At 42.6% G+C, this 21,122-nt stretch overlaps 2 pseudogenes; both read right to left on the bottom strand.

The window, feature by feature from the left end:
• Positions 1 to 260: 260 nt before the first annotated feature.
• LOC124965778 (small integral membrane protein 14-like) lies at positions 261 to 593 on the bottom strand (annotated as a pseudogene).
• A 7,184-nt stretch (positions 594 to 7,777) lies between these two features.
• LOC124965777 (SREBP regulating gene protein-like) lies at positions 7,778 to 8,471 on the bottom strand (annotated as a pseudogene).
• Between the last annotated feature and the right edge of the window lie 12,651 nt (positions 8,472 to 21,122).

Raw genomic sequence — 21,122 nt, 5'->3', positions numbered from 1 at the left:
ATCACCCAAAAATTGTGGTCACACAAACAGAATGAGTGGAATGTTTAAAGTTTAGGACAACCAAAGAAGCCCCATGTAACTTTTTAAATATAATCATTTACTCAGGTATACTGTATATGGGAATGGTGATAACACAGGAAGCAAAAATGTTTGCAAGTAAAATTTCTAGAAGATCATGAAGACAATACTATCCTATATTGCAGATGCAAAATGAGAAACAGTTCTAATGGGGTTAAAAGTTCTCTTGGTCTTGCAAGGTGCTAACTACTTCCACTTCCTGTGTCAGAAAGTTGGTCCACAGGAAGAGCTGGTGGATCCTATCCATTAAGAGGACTAGTTGGCTTTCCAAATACATTTCATCCTTTTCAGTCAGGACGTCTCAACAAGAACAAGATAACCAGGATAATCATTCAGGCCTTCAAGATCATAGTAATGCTGATGCCACTGTCACCAGAATCATGGTATACATTGACCAATCTTCTCCTTGCATGTTTGTGACAGCAAACACATTTACTAGGATCAAATCCATCTTCTGCTGTGGTTCCCCAGTTTGAGTTACTGGATTGTTGAAATCCACCCAGACAACAACCCATGGGGCTGGAGGGTTGGGGCCAGACCCAGACACCGCAGAAGGATCACCCTGGGTTTCCAGAATGCTTCCACTACTCAGGACTCAGCTGCCAACAGTATTCCTGGCCACCTGTGTCCTCCCCGTCCTCTCTTTGAATTTGTTGGGCCACGTCAATCTTAGTCACCAGACCCGGACCTGCTGGCTCCTGTCGAGCTAGGTGCGACATGTTGCAGCCCCTCGAGACCCTTCAGGCCTCAGCTGCCCAGTGTGCGTGCCCTCCCTACTGTGGTGGGCAGCTTTAGGCCTCTTCACCACATCAGGTGCGTTGTCCTTCTGCACAATCCTGGGGCTCTGGAGGAGAGAGAAAAGAGAATGGTGTGTAATAAATAAGCAGCCTTGGGTCGCTTTTTTTTTAATTATTGGGACATTATATTACATATAATACTATAATACTGGGATTCTGGGATTCCTCCTTACCTATGTGTACATGTGCACAACAGAACAACATAAAAATTGGACAGTTTTGTTCCCTAGTTCGTCCTCTTGCCCTCCCTGTACACCCCTTGGTGTCCAAAGTAAAGTTGGGGTGCAAAGGTTTTCTAGATGGGGTCAAAGAGGCATTTGGGGTCTCAAGAACAGGATCTAATCAAGCAAACAGTGGTAAAGGACAGCAAGAAATGACCTGTCAAAGGAGGTGACAGCAGAGATTAGTGTATACAGCCTGGAACAAGTTTGAGATCACCTCTGAAGTGGTAGCAAGGCTGCCACAAGAAGGCAGCAGTGTGTTTCCAACAGGGCAAGTTCAGCATCCCAAGAGTCAGCAAGGAAGCTGAGACATTGCTAGAGTGCAGCGGCAGGGGTGGTGGGGCCATGCCCATGTTGTTCCTCTGAGTTTACCACTAAGCCTCACACAAAGTAGGCACTCACTCACTGGACAAGCACAGGAGGTGAAGAGTTAATAGAGCGGAATGGGAGTTGTGGAGGTCCAAAGGAAGTCAAGAAAAACAGGTCTGGCTCTCACAATGCCACCTGGATTCTCCTCTCTGAGCAGTACTCTGTGTTTGATATGCAATCCCTAACCAAATTCAAGATTGAATTTTCTATACAGAATATCAGTCCTAATGGAGATAAAAAATATTGAGCATTAATGTTTTCATAACACCTCTGAAAGGAAGGAGGCTCCCACGTGCACATCACGTGGACCAAAAGTTCCGCCTGCCATCTGCTTCCATAGCAAGGACATCTCACAGCCTTCTCATGAGGATAGCAGATGAGACATTCCAGTGTTGACCCACTGACTGATGGTGTTAGGTAACCTTTCTTATGAAGAGTTAAGCTACTGAGTTCCTTTGTTCATTTCTTCTTTTCCTAGCCCTTTCCACAAAGGATTTGAAGAGACCCAAGTCATATAATTCTGTTTCATGGGATGGGCCCAAAGTTATCTCATTGTTTCTTTTTTGTTTTCTTCTAGGAACACTGGAGCCAGAAAAAGATGCAGTCCCAATCTCAGAACAACAGGTTCCTGCAGGTTGGCAAACCAGCAGTGACAAAGAGTGTATTTTCCCCATGAATTGGTTCAGGTAGGTGTTCACAGGGCCTTTTTCAACCTCCATCATCTCTGTCACTACAGATAGTGAGCATGTCCCTCATCATCTCTGTCACCAAAGGTTGTGAATAGCCCTTCCAGGTCCACCCCTGTGCCAGGGGCCTTAGCCACTGACCCCATCTCACTTTTAGTAACAGAAAAAAGCTGGAAGCTATTGCAAAGGCGACAGGAAACCTGAGGCTGCCCAGGGAAGGCCAGGCCAGGTGGAGAGAGGTCTTGCATGTGCCAGACTCAGGCCTGGCAGCAATGGCAGAGATGCAGAGGCAGCCCTGTCATCTGCCTGCAGGGACCTCTGAAGCAGAGGCTGTGGCAGAGTCATATGGTTGCCTGGGACACTAGGCCAGCTTGCATTTTGCAGTGGGGAGGGGCTCAGAGAGGGTTGATGAAGTATCTCCCTGGTACCCTGGCTGAGCTTTGCCTTAGAGGAAGGACCAGGACTCACTGACACTGCCCATAGAGTCAGCTGAGGGACTCTGGGGATCACCAAGGAGGGTTGGTGGCCTCAGTGACTCAACACAGTGAGTGGGAGATGGAGAAAGGAGGAACCAAGAGGATGTGTTGGTCTAGCATGGAGAATGTGTTGGGACAGTCAAGGATGGCAGAAAGACCCTGCCTCTGACCCAGGTGTCCTCATAATTATGATAGTGGTTACCTTCTGAGCACGTGTGCGCTTGTCCCTTGCCCTAACCCTCCAATTGGGGAGGCAGCCATTTCTCCTCCCTCAGGAATCCGAGTACCAGTGTGTGAGCAAAGAACAAAAGGGGTTGGCTGTGCCATAAGTAGCCAGTACCCCATTGGGGTTGAGGGGCTATAAAAAAGGGCCTCTCAGAGTAGAGAATAGTTCTCCCAGATCCTAAGCATTCCAGCCTCTTTCCCACTTCTCTTCATTCCCCCTATTGAGGTGACAAGAGGAGACCTGCCCTCAAGACCTAGGTCTTCATCTAGGTTTTTCTCATGGAGCCTTGAGCAACTCAGTGAAGCTCTTCATAGTTTCTGGATTTGTTTCTATTTCTGTAAAATGGGATAACTCCAGCCTGCTGTCAGACAGAGGAGCTCAGAGGGGCTTGGCTACCCACCCATCAGGCCTGGCCAAGCCTAGAACTTCAGTCTCACTGCAGAGGTGAAGATGCCTGCAGGGTCCTGGAAGCCACTCTGGAAGCTGTCTCTGCCTGGTCCCACCTCATCCCTCTCTGCAGTGTAGTGCTGGTGGAGGTGGAAACTCTCTGGGATTGGTCACTGCTGTCTATTACTATGCAATGCACAGAGGCCTTTGGGAAATTCCTACAGGAAGGCATTCTATAGCACATTGGTGGCTTTCAAGAGCCAATGGGATCAGCATCAAGCAACTTGGGAAAGAAGAGCCCATGGTTAACAACCCTTACAAAGAGATGCTTGAAATTCTCCACTGCAGAGCTGGGAGTGGGAATGGGGGACCACCACACATACAGTTGTGTGTACTGCAGACACACAGCAGGCAACTGGGCAATCCATGAGTTAGACATAAAACAGAGACTTGCTTTTCCTTATGGCATGGAAAAAAAAAACAAAACACCAACAACACAGGTATGATTCAGTCTGTACCAACATCAAGTATGTACACAAGGAACGTACAGGTGCTGGTTTCCATCCAGGAGATACCCACAACCACCAATGGGCTCTGGCCAAGACACCCCCTCTAAAGTGACAGCCTGTCAGATATTCCTCCCCATTGTTACCCTCTCTGGGTATTAGCAGGCACCTCTGAGAAACCAAGGGACCTTGTCACAGTGTCCTGTGCCTACTCTAAAGGCAGAAAATACCACTGAGAAATGAAATCCCAGCAGTGCCCAAGACCACCTCAGCATGACTTGTCCCAGTATGCCATTCCAGGTATGGAGAAGCTGCCTGTCTCTTCTAGGGCCACTTACACTCAGAAAGGATCCACCCTCAATGGCCCCATAGAGCCAAACTGCAGCCAGTTCATGGCTATGTCTGGCCCATGATTGGTGCAGCGCCAACTCAGGTCCTCCACTGCATGAGCTGCTTTGATGCTCCATTCTAGGTCCTGGTAAATGATTTTGTAGCTAAATCAAGAGAGGACTGTAATCTCCTATTATAAAACCTTGACCTACAATTTATTTCTCAATGATTCTGCCAGATGAACAACAGTAATAGACTTCTGCCATTGCCATGATCAGTCTGGACCACTACCTTAATTCTGTCATTGTGGGACCAAAGACCAGGAAAGAACACAGAATAGCACAGTTCCTGTGTCATTTGGAACCACTGAGAGGTCAATGGGCAATCTGGCAGCAAGGATAAGAACCTAATAAGGGCATCAGCATAAACCTGTCCTGAGGCAGGACACATCTGGCCTGGGAAATGCTGGATTCATTCAACCATGGTGGCTGATGACCACCTCAGGCTATCCAAGGCCTGAATAAACTCAATGACTTTGGGTGCTACTCTTAGAAAATGTAGTACCAGTAGCAGTTGTAATTTTGGGAGATAAAGCCAAACAAGAACAAACTGAAATCAATCTTTTTCAGTTGTGCAAAGGGATCTGTCAGTAGTAGATAGTATCCATGTTAAGGGAAATACTGTTAGGGGAGTGTTGGAATTTTGAGCTCTACCCCTGATGTGCATTTGTGCTCCTGTTTCCAAACCTGCAAGGGAAGGGCTAAATCTAAAGAGTGCACATGAAAGCAGTCACTGGTATGTCCATGAGTAAATGTCAGCCACATGGATCTGGAGACTTGGGGTACCAACTGTGGATGGCAGCAGCAGGAGTTCCTGGGAGTGTGGGAGGGAGCTCTACCAGTGAGGTGGCCAGCAGGACGCACCAGGCCAGGAAGCCTCTTTCAAGATGGAGATGCCTCTTACAGCTTCTTGGCCCAGTGCTCCTTGAAGGCTCCCATCATCTGCTTGTGAAAGCCTTCTTTAGGCCAAGTCTAACCCTAACCACCCCAACCTGATTTTTTCCTCCAGACTCACTAGGACAGGATAAGCCTCTGGCCTACCCAGACCTCACTAGTTTTACCCACACTGCTCACAATGCATCCTATTCTTTTTCTCTGATCACTCTCTTAACCTCCCTCACTTACAAGGATAAAAGGCAGAAACCCTGTTTACCAGCTTGTTCCCTTAAAAGGTGCTGGAAAATTTCTGAACCATGCAGATTCATATGGCAGTAGGGTGATTGTTGATGTCCTTGATACCTGATGGAGTCAAACTCTTCACCAGACAAGCTCATGGGTTCTTTCTTCCTTGGAATATGCTCATCTTTTCTTTCTCCTCCCTGATTCTGGCCCAACTGGGTCTCCCTCTGCTTTAGAGGCATAAAAGGAGACTGAAATTTGTCTCCAGTTTCTGGGGAGTTGAAAGTAGCATCCGTGGCTCAGGTGTCAGCCAGTTCTGGCTTCTGAAAGTTGAAACTACCATAGCCCACCAATAGTGGCTCCAGTTTCTGGAGAAGTGAAAGAAATTTCTATAGTTGGGTCACCAACAACTGCTTCATGTGTGAGAGCTCTCATCTCGTCAGCAGCTATCCAGGGATGCCTGACCCTGGTTCTGGCTTCTGGGGAGTTGAGAGAAACTCCCATAGCCCACTAGCAGCAATTTCCAGTAGCTCTACTGCTGTGATTCCAGCATCTGGGAAATTGAGAGAATTCCTATAGCCGAACCACTGGATCAGGAGTACTTATGCTGTAACTGGTGTTTTTCATCTTTTCCTTGCACTTGGCATGTGCCATCCAGGCTCTTTATTCCAATATGCTCATCCATTTCATCTTATATACTCTCCTGGCCCTGCTTATGTAAGTTGATATTTTCTTGTTTGGCATATTTAATTCGGCATTTCTCATAAACAGTTTCTGAATAACTCTTAGTTATAATCATAGGGTTAATTGTGGAGGCTGTTAGCAGCTCTTCACTTCTTTCCCCCTGCCCCCTGCTACTTTTAATACAGTAATGCAGGGTCACTTAATAGATCCATTATCTCAAACCATCCTAGGTAGTTGTAATACTTACAAGTTAACTCATAGATTGATTTGAAACAAAATATAATTTATAAAGTTGTCTCTAAAAATAAGCCACTGTAAAACCACTGTTTTAATGTCCAGAGAGGAAACTCGGTTGATTTCTTTCAAATCTGACACCCTGAATAGATCCCTCTGAGCCCAGCCTCCGGTATGGCAGGCTGCTCTTGTCCATAATCAGAGTCCATAGAATGAATGTTACCACTCTCTTTATATGGACACTTGTTCCAGGGATTGACACCCCTCCCCAGCACCACTCATTATGGGACACCTAATGTACAGTGGTCTTAGATACAGGAAACACTGACAGCAAATCAAAAGAGTTCCTTTTAGGGTATGTATTGTATAATTGGAAAAAATTCAAATTAGATGATTTAAAGAAAGATATTTTTTTCTGCAACACTGCTTGGCCTCTATATGTGCTTTATGGTCAAGTGGATGATATTTTTGTTTCAACATCATTCACAACTAGATCTCTACTGCAAAAGCAAGGAAAATGGACAAAAGGCCCTTATTTGGAGGTCATTATGGCCCTCAGTCAGGATACATAAAAGATTACAAAAATATGCCAGACTCCTATGGCCACACTGGCAATGAGAAGACTGATTGTCCCTACTTGAGAAGACCTGGGCCTCTCTTGTACTACCTGGAAAATAATTCCTCCATGAAGTGACAGGGTCCAAATCTCCACATGGGTCCAGGAATCCAGATCGTTATCACACTGGAGGAGTCATACATCATGTGTGGCATGGCGGGTGATTGACATGCCTACTTTAAAGCATTTCTTATAGAGGGAGCACCTACAGGTTTTGGTAATTTTCTCTCTTGTGAATCTCCACTTATACTCAAAGGTGTTTTCAGAATTGTTAGCACACATTTTTACCTGGGTGATTGGCCAACCAAAGCTATATTTTTCTTTGTTGGGTGTTTGAGGAATGCAATGTCTATTGTTTTCTGTATTTCAGGTATGATGACTCTACCTGTATTCTCTGACAATGAATCAACTGAAAATGATTGATATCTTGATTTCCATGGGTAATCTACAATCAACTATTAAAAATACCTTAAATGTAAGTAAGATAAATATTTGTAAAAGTACTTATCATATAGTTTAAAATCGGAAAACTACATGAGAGATAAAACAACTTAGTCATTTGTAAGTTAAAAAATATTTTCAAAATTTCCTTCAATATACTCAACTAGAATGGTAAGACATTTTCCTACATACATTATGTTTTTCTTACTATTGCAAAGGATCCTAAAAAATCATTTTACACAGACAAGCACAGATCAAAATAGCAGTGAACACATGGCACCTAACAAACACAAGTTCCTGGTCCCTGTGTTAAGTCTCCCAGGGACAACACCACCACACCCAGCTCAGCCTGCAGTTCTTTCCTGCCTGGGCCCAGCCAGAAGTTCCAGTTCACTTTATAGAAGAGTTTTACCAGTTGCAGCCTAGGTTGTGGGTGAAGCCAGTGGACAGCATGGAAGTGGTCACAGGCAAAGTATCCCCACACCACCTTGTCCAGCACTGGCCTGGACCCTCTTGCAGTGTCTCAGTGCTTAGGCTGCAGCAGGCCATCACATGGGGAAGAGCTTGGGTGGGCTCTTTCCCTAGTAGTACTTGGCTATGAGGTTCCATTAGGTGTTCTCATGCTGCACACTCTGGGAAGAGTTCCTGCACTTAGCCAAGCACAATTGGAAGTGATCTTCCACAGCCATGAAGAGGTTCTGGAATGCCACAACTGCCCTGTTGAGGAGTGCTTCAGGAAGAGTTCTTATTGGGCTGTTGGCCCAGGACATGCATTAGTTGTAGGTGCTGCAGCAGCCATTGGCCAGGCAGCTATTGCAGCAATACTCCTTTGTGCTGGGGATGCTTGACATCACAGCAGCTATTAGTCAGTAGATTCTTCCTTTCACAGATAAACCCTAGATCATCCATGATGAGGTGCTTCCCTTGAAAGGAATTCTGGCACTGAATGCTTGATTGGCTGCTATTGCCCAAGTTAAATTATACTTTCCATAGAATGGATTGGTTGTGGTCTTGAGCCTGGAGGAGATTTCTATCTCTCACTGTCCTCTCCTCCTGCTTCAAGGTGCTGCTAAGGATGAAGACCAGCTAGAGACTGAAGACCAGGACCAGCATGGACCACTTCTCCAGGAGTCAGCACCACACCATGGCAGCCAGGTTCACTATCCTGGTTGAGATGGGTGTGCTGCAGCCAGAGAGTGGAGCAACATCAGAGGCTGAGACCCAGTAGCATGGCCCCCTCATGCCCAGCATCCCCACCACTTGCTGCAATGCTGGCTTTGCAGTCCTCAGCCCAGCTTGTAAGTTAAAATATTGAAACATTCATTGCTAATTATAAATTCAAGTATTATTTCCTTCTTACAGTCTATATAAGACAATATATTTTGGTCTCTCAAATGTGTTTTTATAAATTATTTTATGTAAAAAGCAGCAAAAATTTATATGTGGAAAAAGTAAAAAAGTATCCTTCCTGGGTGATCATTCAAATATATGGTTACTAAGAATTAAAATCTGAAGCACTTGTAATTGAAAACTCTAAAAAGTAACCCCTGAGAAACCTTGACTGAACTTCACAGTAGAAATGCACCATCTGCTCAGCCTTGAATATCCAAAAGGAAAGTATACCCAAAGACAAACGTATAGGTAAATGTAAAGTCATATGCAAAAGACTGCGTTTAACTTTAGGGATCTAAACCCCAAATGTGGGGGCCATCCCAAGACTAGTAACTCATTTCTCCAAACAGCTAGATTCTATGAGTTAGGGGTACCAAACTTTAAAAACAATGACCATGACTCCTTTGGTAGCTAACCAGACCTCCCAATTAACCTTGGAACAGCATGTGGAGGTCCAGGTCATCCCAACAAATCCAGACAATTTTAGAAGTTAAGAATCATCACTGGTTCATAATCATCACTGTTAGACACTTCTGACATCAAACATTTGCAGGGATGTCAAACTTTAAATCGAGCTACTTTATTCCTGAACTGAGCCCCTCTAAAATACCAACATGTGGACATTATTGAACAAACTTTATAGCCTGTTAAAACTAAATGATGTGCCTGTAGATAACCCTATGTCTGAACGATTCACAGGTAGAAGCAGTTTTATAAAAATGATGCCATAAAAGCAGGGAATGTAATAGTTACTGTGATAATATCATAAAAGCAAATGTTCTCCCCAATCACACTTGTGTCCCAAAGCAAAACTCATCATTTTTATTCAGACCTTACAGTTAAAACAAGAAAAAACATCCATCCTGATTCCTCATATGGGTTTCTATTATTTCCTGCTGCTATTCAGAAGGAAAGAAAGATATTAAGAGCTAAACATACCCTCTGGGTCTTCTATCACCAAATTGCTCTTTGCTTCCCAGCATCTTGCAGGGCTTTGACTTCTATCCAAGGTACAAATGTTTGGGGTTCTTCCCAGATACATAGACAGGGCTTAAGATGGTGCATTAAATTGGGAGTGCATTTATAACCGAAACACTTTGGAGAGGACTGGTTTCTCTTTTGACATGTGTTGTCCCGGAATACATGACAATCTTTTAGAAAAACAATGACCTCAGGACACATTGGCATAAACATGCTTGAGGATGAATTCCCATAGGAGTAATAGGTGCAGTAACATCTTTTGTTTCCTGGATTAGTTTTTTAGTAAGATTTTCCATCACTGTGACCAAAAGAACTGACAAGAACAATTTTAGAGTAGGATCATCAAGTATACTTGATGCTGATGGTTTTAGAGGTCTCAGTTCATAGACAGCCTCCTATATTAACTCAGGGTCTAAGGAGAGGCAGAATATCAGGATGGAAAGATGTGATGGAGGAAAGCAGCTCAGAACATGATAACCAAGATGCAGAAAGAGCTCCACTTGTCAAGGCACACCCCCAATGAGCCACCGCCTCGAGCCATAACCTACCTGCCTATAGTTAGCCCAGTTCATCCCCAGCAAGGGAATAAATCCTTGATTACCTTATAACCAAATCATGTCACCTATAAATTTTCTTGTGTTGTCTCACATATGAAATTTTGGGGAATACCTAATATCTAAACCATAATAACAAACAGCTTTACCTACCTTGAGGCAACACTAATACTGTGAAAATAGAAGGGCATTCAATTTCTTATGATCTGAGCAGGGAGGAGTTTGTGCAGACTTAAACTCCACCATTTGCTCTGGGTTAAACTCCTCAAGATAAGTAGTGGTTAATAGTAACCCAGTATGTCAGTTGTCCTATGTATTAGTTTTTAGAGGTGTCTTATACATTAAACTGAGCAACTAATTGACTACTTATGGTTACTTTTGAAGTAAATATTATATTTGTAGAGTGTTATTCTTTTGAGAAAGGTAATTGGTGATGAGATCATTTGAAATATTTAAAAATTTATTGTGAAAATGACAAACTACTGCAAAAGTCACTTTTACTAAATGTTCAGTGGAACACCAGTATGTACATAAGAGGGATGTAATATAAGAAATGCATTCATGAAAATATTTTCTTTAAGTAGTTTGTCATTTTATATCTAGGAATGTGCTATATTTCAAATTATTGATGTTTGGAAATAACTGTCCTCTAAACAGGACACTGGGACTATGTATATTGCTTAGAAATGTGGAGTGTGTCACACTGCTGCCTGGCAATGTCTAACATGTTGCCCATTGTGTTGCATTGTGGCTAAAGCACCCAAGAAATTTCAAACAATGTTCTTTAGCATGGTAAGGTAGTATTCCAAGTGCTTTAAGTGGTAGAGAATCCACTGTTCACTGGTTATGACTTGTTTACATACCTTCCAGATAGTACTTTTGGGGAGGATTTTGTACATAAGCGAAAAAACAGGCCACACAGGTATTATCTGAAATAACAGTAATGATAATACAAAGGCATATGATTAGATTTGATGCAAATAATGAAATTGTCTTTGCAAAATGGTAAGATTACAAATACTTTCTTGGTGCATAAAACTATGATAGAGGGGAACAACCTGGCAACATCTCAGCATGAATAAAAGGAGTGGAACCAACATGCTTCAACCAGAAGTAGTGGGTACTTGTAATAATCTCAATGGTGCTATGGATAAACATGATTGGTTGGTTTCCAAAGGGTATTGACCTTTGTTCACTCATATAACTGGCATGGGTATTGTAAATGCAGAGATTGTTCACAAACTTGGGAACAAAAACAAATATCTCATAAATTGGTAGGATTTCAAAAGAGACATCTATTTAGCCTACCTAGAACAAAGCAATGAGAAAACACTGGGAGGAAGAAAGTATAATACTCCTGAACCTATTACTGTGAAAGATGATATCAGAATTGACGGGAGAAATCCTACTGTTGTCAAACAGCAAGAAAGATTAAGGTTTCACAAAGAGCCATTTCATGTAAAACAGGCAACATGTGGCTTCCTTATATGTCTCCTTAACCAATTAAGTCTCAAGTTTTCCCCTTACTAATGATAAGGATAAAATCTCTCAGGGGGAATGAGAATGTAAGAGACCGGAATGGGGAACAAAATGGCAGATAAACTCTAATGCCTTATTTTATAATGTTACTATAAATCTTTTATTACTCTTCTACCTTAACAATGCATGGAATATGCCATTTTGTACCCTTCCAATCTTCATCAGATCAACCATAAATAGGTGTTGATCAACTGGGCTTAGGATGGCCCAGGAGATATCATAAAAGCCTTTGACATGAAGGAAACTCCTTTAAAGCATTACCATGAGAATGCCAGCCCTTCCAACCAACCACTCACTGCAAGTCTCATTCTGTTTCTCTCAATCAGTGCTGTTCCCTTTCTCCTTAATGTATACACCCCCTGCCCCATGTCCATTAAAGCCTTGCTTATATGTTCGTGCTCTTCTGAGTCAACCCATTTGGCCTGAATGAGGTAAAATTTCTGGTGAATCAGAAATTCTCGTCTTCACTCTCACCACAACAAAGGCCCCTAAGCCAACTAGGTCCTTCATGCTTACCCTTATGTCACAGTTGAAAAATACCTTTTGTTGCTAGCTGATGTGTCTCCCTGTTTTTATCACCAACAAAAACATACAGGTCAGTAAAACAGAGCTTCTTTGGGTATCCAAGGCCAAGTACTAAGTAGAAAAATACCCATGAGTCAAGCAGGAAGTGGATCAGCAAAATACAGAACTGAGGATGCCCTGGATGACCTCTCACACAGACCAGGGGGCCAGGGACAGCTTCTCAGACTAGGTGACATCAAAGTAAAGCTTCCTGCTTGTTGGTCATCACATGCTGAGTTATTTCCAAATCACTGCAATAAACACTATTTCCCCCTTTTTGGGCACCTACAATGTACCAGGCCTCAAGCTAAGTGTCTCCTACTTCCAAGTATTGCCACCCACTACCTAGTAGTGACAGCAGCAGTTCCACTGATGAAGCAAGAGTGGCATAGAATAGTTAGAGTCTGCCATAATCCTGCAGCTACAGTGGCTAGACTGGAGTTGAAGGCAACACAAATGGTTCCGGGTAGAAGAGACTCCATGGCAGAGGTCAGACTCTTAGCTTTATCAGGAGAGGCATATGCTTTGACTACTTGTTTGCACCATGAAAGGAGAAACTAGCTCATCTTAATGATAAACAATAAAAGGATAATTGAGAAAGTGTTAATGGTTAATGGTTGAAAATTTCCCTTTGATGTGAAAGTGTCCAAGGCAGTGGACACTGGAGCACACACAGGAAGTCGGTCATAAAAGGGATCTATCATATTCTCCTTGTCCTCTGTCTTCAAACTCTCAGCCAACCTCTTGTCAATAATGACTTTTCTAACAGTCTCTACCCAGCTGATCATCTAGGACTTTCTATTTATGCACTTGCTTTTGCATAAAAGGGCACAGTCCTCTTGGTGGCATGGACTGTGCCACACCTGAGTCTCTCTTATCCTGAGATGAGTCAGCCAGGTGAGGATGAGCACTGTTGGGAAGTTTGACAAGAAGGCAAAGATACCAATGTTGACACCTTGAAAAGGGACAAACACACAGTTTCTGCAGAAGAAGGGCAAGGGATAAGAGGGGGCCCACAGCACCCAAGTGCTATCCCTGAGGCCAGATTTCTGGACAGGCCTTGATGACACCCTCCTGTGGGAGCCAGAATCCAGCCAAACATCCACAGACCTCTGAGGGTTATTGTTCTGGTGATTTCCAGTTGCTTACTAAAGTGTTGGACATCTCTGGGACCCTGTCAGCAGTTATTTCCTATACAGACCCACTCCAGCCCAGTTGTGGCCCAGCAGGGACTCCTCAGCAGTTCATCAGAACACAGGGGCTGAGCATGAACTATGACTCTGTCCTTCAGCAGCCTTCTTTTGAAAGCCAAAGGAGCATATTTTCAACCCATTGAAGGTGACATCATGTGTTCACTTCTATCAATGTACATGCACACACATTAATACATCAAACATTAAGGATCTCTATTGTGAACGTGACACCTTGGACAGTTGAGAGACTGAATACTGACCCACAGTTGACATTGTCTAAAACTGACCAAGAATCAATATCTGGAATCTTCTAGTATGTCCTATGTATCTACAGGAGAAACAGGTCTTGCAGGAGGTTCGGGAAAGAATATTAACTTGCAATTTTAGGACTTAGGTAGCTCTTTGTCCCTAGAGACTGCCAAACCCTGGAGTGTGGGAAATGCCTAGTGTGGAATATAGGTGAACACGTAGGCCTCACTGTAAGCATTGGTGGAAAACAGGAGACAGTCTTCCTACCACCAATCAGATGGCAGTTAGTTCAGTAAGCCCACATGGGCCCTATGGCCACATAGCTATTTTGCTCCTGACTTCTATCCCCACAGATATATTACCTTGTGTTCCAGGGAAGGCAAGGGACTGTGCCCTGGGTAAAGCACATTTCACTCTGTGGCCCAGCACTACAGTGGTACAAGGATATGCAGGCCTGGGTGGACACATTGCAAGCTGAACAGAATCAGGATGGCATGGAATGCGACATCACATAGATTAAAGAGGGATGTCATTTACAAGGACAGTTGCCAATAAAATTCAAAATATTAGAAGGGAGGAGCAGAGTAGTTATGAATGGGAAAAACAGAATGGGAAAGAGGGACTTGCCTCTGCCAAGTTCTCTCTTCCAGAATTTGGAGGCCAGCTGGTTGTCTCTCTTTCGGGGAATGTTGTACCCATTCATACCAGACCACCAAGAGTATTCCCCTTCAAGTGGATTGATAGGCAGGCGGAACTTTTCCACACCCCACATGAGCTCCTACTCACACTCCATTTTGGAGGCCTCTTCGGTCCATCCAAAACAAGTTCCCATAGTCACAGCTTCCTTTGAAGCTAAATCAAACCCTCCACATTGTAGTCCTCAGCTAGACTAAAAGCCTTTTGACAACAGGTGCCATACAGTGTGTCATCATAAGCCTCATCATAATAGAGTATTGCTGAGTTTTGCCAGGCAGGCTACCTACAGCTCTACCTGTCTCACGCCATATCATATTATGACAATCCCAGCCAGTGGGTAACATGAGTACCTCTATTTTTCAGAAAAGGAAACAGGTTTGAAAATACACAGTCACCAATGACTCTTCAGCCAGAAAGAGGCAGAACCCTCCTATAATGACCCCATCAGGTCAATATCAGAGAGGATGTAGTGCTAAATCACAGTGCCCAGTCTCATTTCTCTCTCTGCTGTATGCTGACCAGGTTCATCCCAGGAACCCCAGTCCTGTACACTACCAGGACCACTTGCCAAGATGCCCTGGATTTTACCCTCAGAATGGCTGGGTCCTTGACCCTTGACCCTGAAAGCAAAGGTGCCCTTCTATACCCTCTTGAGAAAAGTTCAGAGTGAGCCAGTCATGGCACACCAGCCAGCCAAAGAAAAGGTTCCTGATGGTGTCTTTTCTAACAAACCCACACAATCTAATGTTTTACCCAAAGCTGATAAAGGATGATAAGAAGCACCAACACCTTCTCCAGCAGCTTGGAAGACAAGAATGAAGGATAACTCTTTTGAGATTTCTTAATTACAGTCCTGCAGATGCATTGAAATGGGCTAAATGAGATTCTGATATCTCATTAAATTCATGGGGCATCCCAGACCTCTTTAATGAGGATGCCCAAAACTGACTCTCACAAGACGAGCTGCACAGAAATGTCTCTGAACCAAATATGGGACCTCATACAAGTCTCTTGTCTGCAAATTTCTGTCCCTTCAGTTGTAAGGTGGGGACCAAAGTCTAGCATTTAAAAGCCACATACACTGAATATGGTGGACTTGCACTGCAAGCCAGGCGACCTCACTGTCAGCAAGCTCTTGGACATTACTTGACAAGATCCTAAATCTTGCTGGCTATTTCTTCATCTTTTCCATGCAAAGAGGGAAGGATAGAGACTTAGATGAATCTTCAAACATCCTTCACAGTTCCAGGATCTGAAACTGGGATGCCTCTGTCAGCACTGTCAGCTGGCCTTTCCCACTGAAACTTCCCTAACTCTCAACATCTTAGGGTTCAGCAACACCTTCCTACCATTTATGAATACTGCTGTGTACCAAGGGTATGTGAGGCACAGGGACATAATGCTGAACAAACTGATACTCCCCTCCTGAGACTTATGGCCAGTTAAGTAACATCTGGAGCTGAGCAGCTTGAGCTCCATAGAATACATTCCCTCTGTGGAGCATTCCCCTGCAGTCCATTCCATCCTGGTCACCTCAAGTGGACTCTGCTGCCTCACAATAAAGTGTTCCAATATAATAGATTTTGAGGCTGAGAATTGTGCCTTTATTCTTCACCATTCTCCATCCTAGCACACATAGGGGACTTCAGAACATCCACCTGGATCCGAAATGTGCTGGGAGCTGGGATTCCTACTCCACATGAAGAGGAGGGGTCTGAGGAGTTGCTGAGAGTCCAGAGGCACAGACAACAAAATAAGTTGTGGTGTCTATTTTTCAAGCTTTTTATCCAGTGAGTCACACCTACTCTTCCCACAAATAATAAAATGCTAGAAAAATTTCAAGAAAGCAAGAGTCCTTTCCTCTGTAGGGCACAGGGAAAGCTGGAAAGGGGCTTATAATGGGAGCTGCTCAAGTGCATAGTATAAAGAGCTTTTGTCTATAAAATAGTCAAATGGGTTATGGGAGACCAGGGAAATCTCTTCTGCCTCTGGAAATCCATGAGTATGTCCCTCTAGCACACTCTACTGCCATAATGTTCTGTCTTACCTGAAACTCTGAGGAATGGAGCTGGATTTCTGTGGATTGATACCTCTGAAACAGTGAGCCCACAATAAACCTTTCCTCCTTTAAAATTGTTCTTGTCAGGGTTTTTTTAGTCACAGCAGCAAAAATCTGACTAAAACACAAACACAGTGGTCTAGGATGGTGTCTTTATAGAAGTTGGAACCATTGATTTATTTCTCAGTGGAAAGATCTCAGTGAAGACATGCATTTGGGAGACAGCAGCATAAAGAGAATCCTTTAGGGGAGCTTAAACAATCATCTGGGAAGAAGACATGAGAAGAAAAGAGAAGATGGTTTCAGATTGCCTGATCCTTGAGGAGTCCCAACATAAGGCAGTTGGGGAGAGAAGACAGACCCTGATCCTTCTGTCCTTTTATCACTTCCCACGGATGATGGACAAAGCAACAAAAAACCTGTTAAGGCTTAAATGACTTAAGTTTTCCCTCTAGTTGTGAAGCATATCTGCTAGGAGAAAAAGAAAGCAAATATTGGCGAAAAACCAGTCTGAATTCAATCAGGTAATTATTGTCTGTGAGGACAGTGCCTCCGTGGCATTGAGAGAGTCACTCTAAATCCAAAGGATAAGTTTTTTTTTTTTTTTAAAGAAATACACTCTCTGTTTACTAGACATTAGGATGTGGTGGGGAAGGTAAAGGAGGCTGGATTCAATCATTGCATGTGTGTACATATATTGAATTATCCTACTGTACCCCCTTAATATCTATAATTAAGACATAACAATCAAAAATATTTTTTAATTTAAAAATAACTTTGGAAACTGAAGGTATAATAATCTATGATTTGATAGTTATTTTCATGGCACAGTGTGTTCTTTAGCAGGAAGAAATATTTCAATGATGGGACACTACCTGTGGCTCCAAAACTCTTCAGGTGGTCCCAAACACAAGCTCATGGCAAGTTTGTGCACATACAACTAAAATTCCAGAGTGTAGACCAAAGCAAGGAGCCCAAACAATAGGGCTCGATGCGTCCAAATTAAGTAATTCATACAAGAGACAATTTGCTGTCATTTTTTTAAAATATAAAATTGAGTAGATTCCCCAACTCTTTTTTTCTTGTTATGATAAGCAAGTTTTCTACCCCATTTGGTATCAGGCTAATATTCAGCTTGTTTGTATATTAAAAGTAAATTTGGAAGCTATATTCATATTAAAATAAAGATACAGTGTTTACTCATACATTTTCATCTTAAACTATTTAGTTTCCAAAACCGCTACCTAAATGGAAATGAACAGGGTCATTTTTATCTCCAAATTATGTGTTTCTAAAAAACACAATCCAGTAGCTTCTGGACCAGTAAAGTCCTTAAACTACGAGAATTAACTATTCACTTGTGACTGTGAGTAATGAAGCTTTAAAATTGGGATTTATTTTCCAGACTCTAATAAATTCTGCTGTTATTCATTGTTCAAAAACAACTTTGGTTGCATTATGTTCATCATAGTGATACATAGTCTCCATCTCCAGAATGAGGCTTATCAGACCTTCCAATAGACTCAGAAATGAGTGCATATTACAGTGTACTTTACATGCAAATATTTGAGATTTTGAAAACATAACATTCAACTTTCATTGTATAGCATTTTTCTAACATTAGCCTATTGTAAATCAGAATATCATGTTATACAAAAATTATTAGTCTAATAGAAATAATTTGGGTAGCTTTATCGATTGGAGTGGAAGATATGTTACATGCTCATTGTAAAATAAAATTTGAGCAATATGGAAATGTACAAAAAATTAAAAACCACGTGTAATTGTGTTACCATCTAGGGACAGCCATGGTTAATGTTTTATATGCATACTCATTGTCTTTTTCTCCGTGGATGCTCACAGGGATGCTGTTTGTGGGCAGCATCTTCAGAAGACCTACTTTGAGGACTTACTTTAGTGGTGATAAAACACCTCCTCGTTGCCATTGGGAAACATTTGTCTTGGGAGATGAAGGCTGTCAGTGCATGATCTTCTTTTTCACTCCCTTTCCCAGGCCACATTATCTTGGGGATTTTTTATTTTCCATATCTATTAGGAACAACCACCAAGTGGTCTTGAGCTGTTCTGCAGACACGTAAGCAAAATGGAAATAATGGTATGAAAAATTAACACCAGTTTCTTAAAAAAAAATAGAAGTACTAATTTATTAGGGCAGAGATCCAAATGGTGGGGATTGTATATTTATTAAATTTTCTCCATAGGACTATGACACAGAAGTTCATTTTCATGGCTTTGAGCTTGATGGAAGATCCATCTCTTTCCACTCTTGCTTATTTCCCAGACACACACCAAAGTGGAGCATAAGTCATGTAAGAGAAATGTTTATCCAAGCAGAGCTGGAGAAGTCATGGCTCCAGGTGGTCCCAGGCCTAAGAGGAGGCTCCTTTTTTCAAAGGTTTCTGTTGCAGGGACCCAGGGTAGGGTGGGCAGGATCACAGAGTAGGGCAATGAAACTATTCCTCCAACCCCGAAGGAAAAGAGCAAAGACTTGTGATTATCTAGACAGACTAGGAGATAGGGAGAGATGTGACAGTGGGAAATGTAACAGGTTTATGGAAGACATGGATAATGTCCCTATTGTTGGGTATTTTTTATCCTAAGAAACTGGAAACCCTGAGGTAGAGGATGTGTGTTTCACTCACTGGAACCCAGAGACCACAGGGACAACTTTTGTTAGTAATAAAGAACAAGTTCCAAAGAGTGAAAGGGAAACTAACACTATATGAAATATGTGGAATCTAGGGCAAAGTCAACAAAGTACATCACGGAAAGAAGTGAGTATCAATTAGTCTCCACTGTAAAGATTCATATTTCTGAAATGACAGATTGGCTTCCAACATGAAGGTTGCACATCTGTGTCCTTGGTGGGCAAAAAGGGACTGGACTTGAGCTCCCTTTACATCCACACCCAAGTACCTTCCTGCAGCACCAAAACTGTGATCCAAACATGGCAGCCCCACCCTCATGTCCTACATCCCCCCAACTGAGGAAATGTGGAGTTTTGGACAATGAGGTTGTTCCTCTTTGTACAGGCATTTATTTCTGAGGTCTTCTTCAAGCTCAACTCTCCTCCCTCAGTCTGCCTACAAGAAACACAAAAAAGATAATAAACTGAAGAGACAAAACATGACTCCACTCATTTTTATTGTACTATTTCATTTCAAGTTAGTCAGGCACCACAGTCCTGAAGTTGCTTAGCCAAAACCTGAAGCATACCACCTAAACCTTTGAAATAGATGTAGAAGTAGAGGCAAAATTTTCCTATGCTATTTTGTGGGTACACCTGACAGAGTATTATTTACTAACACTGGATAATATATTTCATCCAAAATGGAGCACTTGGTGACTCAAGGATGGACCTAGAAATTTCTGACAAGAAGACATTTAAAGATACAATACAGGAAGTGTCATGATGCCTAATGAATAGTGGTTCCATTTTTAGTCTGATATTCATTCCAGGAGAAAAATGCTCCTGGCCAAATAAGTTAAACCTTGCTCCATCAGAGATTACATCTCTGCGTCAAAAGACAATTAGTTTTTCAGAGAGGTGAGTGAGTCAGGAGCATAGACTACAGCTCCCTATAATCGGGACAAAACTAAAATGGTGGAGGTGGAAGGAGAACAGGCTGAAATCTATCATGAAAGCACTCACAACTTTTCTCTGTTAAACTTTCCTTCTTGATAAAAAAAATAAGAAATTTTTATGTGCCAGAATAAAATCCATAGTCTCCTGTGTCATAAGGTTATTGCTAGTCTACACTACTCATCAAATAGAAGCTTACCATATTCGATCATGTTTTTGATGGTCATACATTTTCCCTCTTCCATAGTGATAGGTGGATTCTTGATATTAGGGGCATATTGTGGCTTCCCTCTTTAGGCTTCTGACCCTGTGTGTCAAGCAGATATCTCAGTGAGATGAGTGGTGGAAAAGTAGTGTGGGTACATGGAATCTGAATCAGATAGGAGGATCTGAGCTACTTCCTTACCCACACTGATGAAGGAGTTTTAAAAGTTCTTCATTGAGGAGGAAGTGGAACCTGATATCAAAACCCACTGTATGTCCTTTATAGTTTATTGTACATAATCCTGTACCGTAAACCATTCATGGTTTGCATTCCAGGGTGTGGGATTAGTCATTCTCAACAAATCCATTTAATGACTTCTGTAAGTCCCAGCTAAGAGCCCCCTGAGGGCTGATCTGAAATGGGGAGACCTGACCATTGTGACAGAGCTCCAGGAACCAGGGAGAGCAGCAGGCCCCACAGAACTCTGCCTGGTATGCCTCATGGTACTTACTCAGGTGAGCATCAGGTAGCAGCTATACTCAGTGCCAATATCAAACAATGCCACTATGTGCCAACAGGGCTTTAGGAATGCATATAGGTTGAATACTCCTTATCTGAAATATTCAAGACCAGAAGTATTTCAGATATTTTCATATACATAAATTGTTCTGTTTCCTTCCTGAGCTTGGGCTTCTTCTTGCATGTGGGTCTTGTTCCATGAAGAACCCAAAGGAAGGGAAGCTACCTGATACTGAAGACCTAGTATCCTTGGCTCATGTGCATGCCTGGAAAGCACTGCTAGAACCTGAGTCAATGAAGTCAAAGTCAGTGAAGAGCATTTACAAACATATGATCTA

The sequence above is a fragment of the Sciurus carolinensis genome, chromosome 15, assembly GCF_902686445.1.
Source record: "Sciurus carolinensis chromosome 15, mSciCar1.2, whole genome shotgun sequence".
Classification (NCBI taxonomy): Eukaryota; Metazoa; Chordata; class Mammalia; order Rodentia; family Sciuridae; genus Sciurus; species Sciurus carolinensis.
This window is presented reverse-complemented; position numbering and strand designations above follow the sequence as displayed.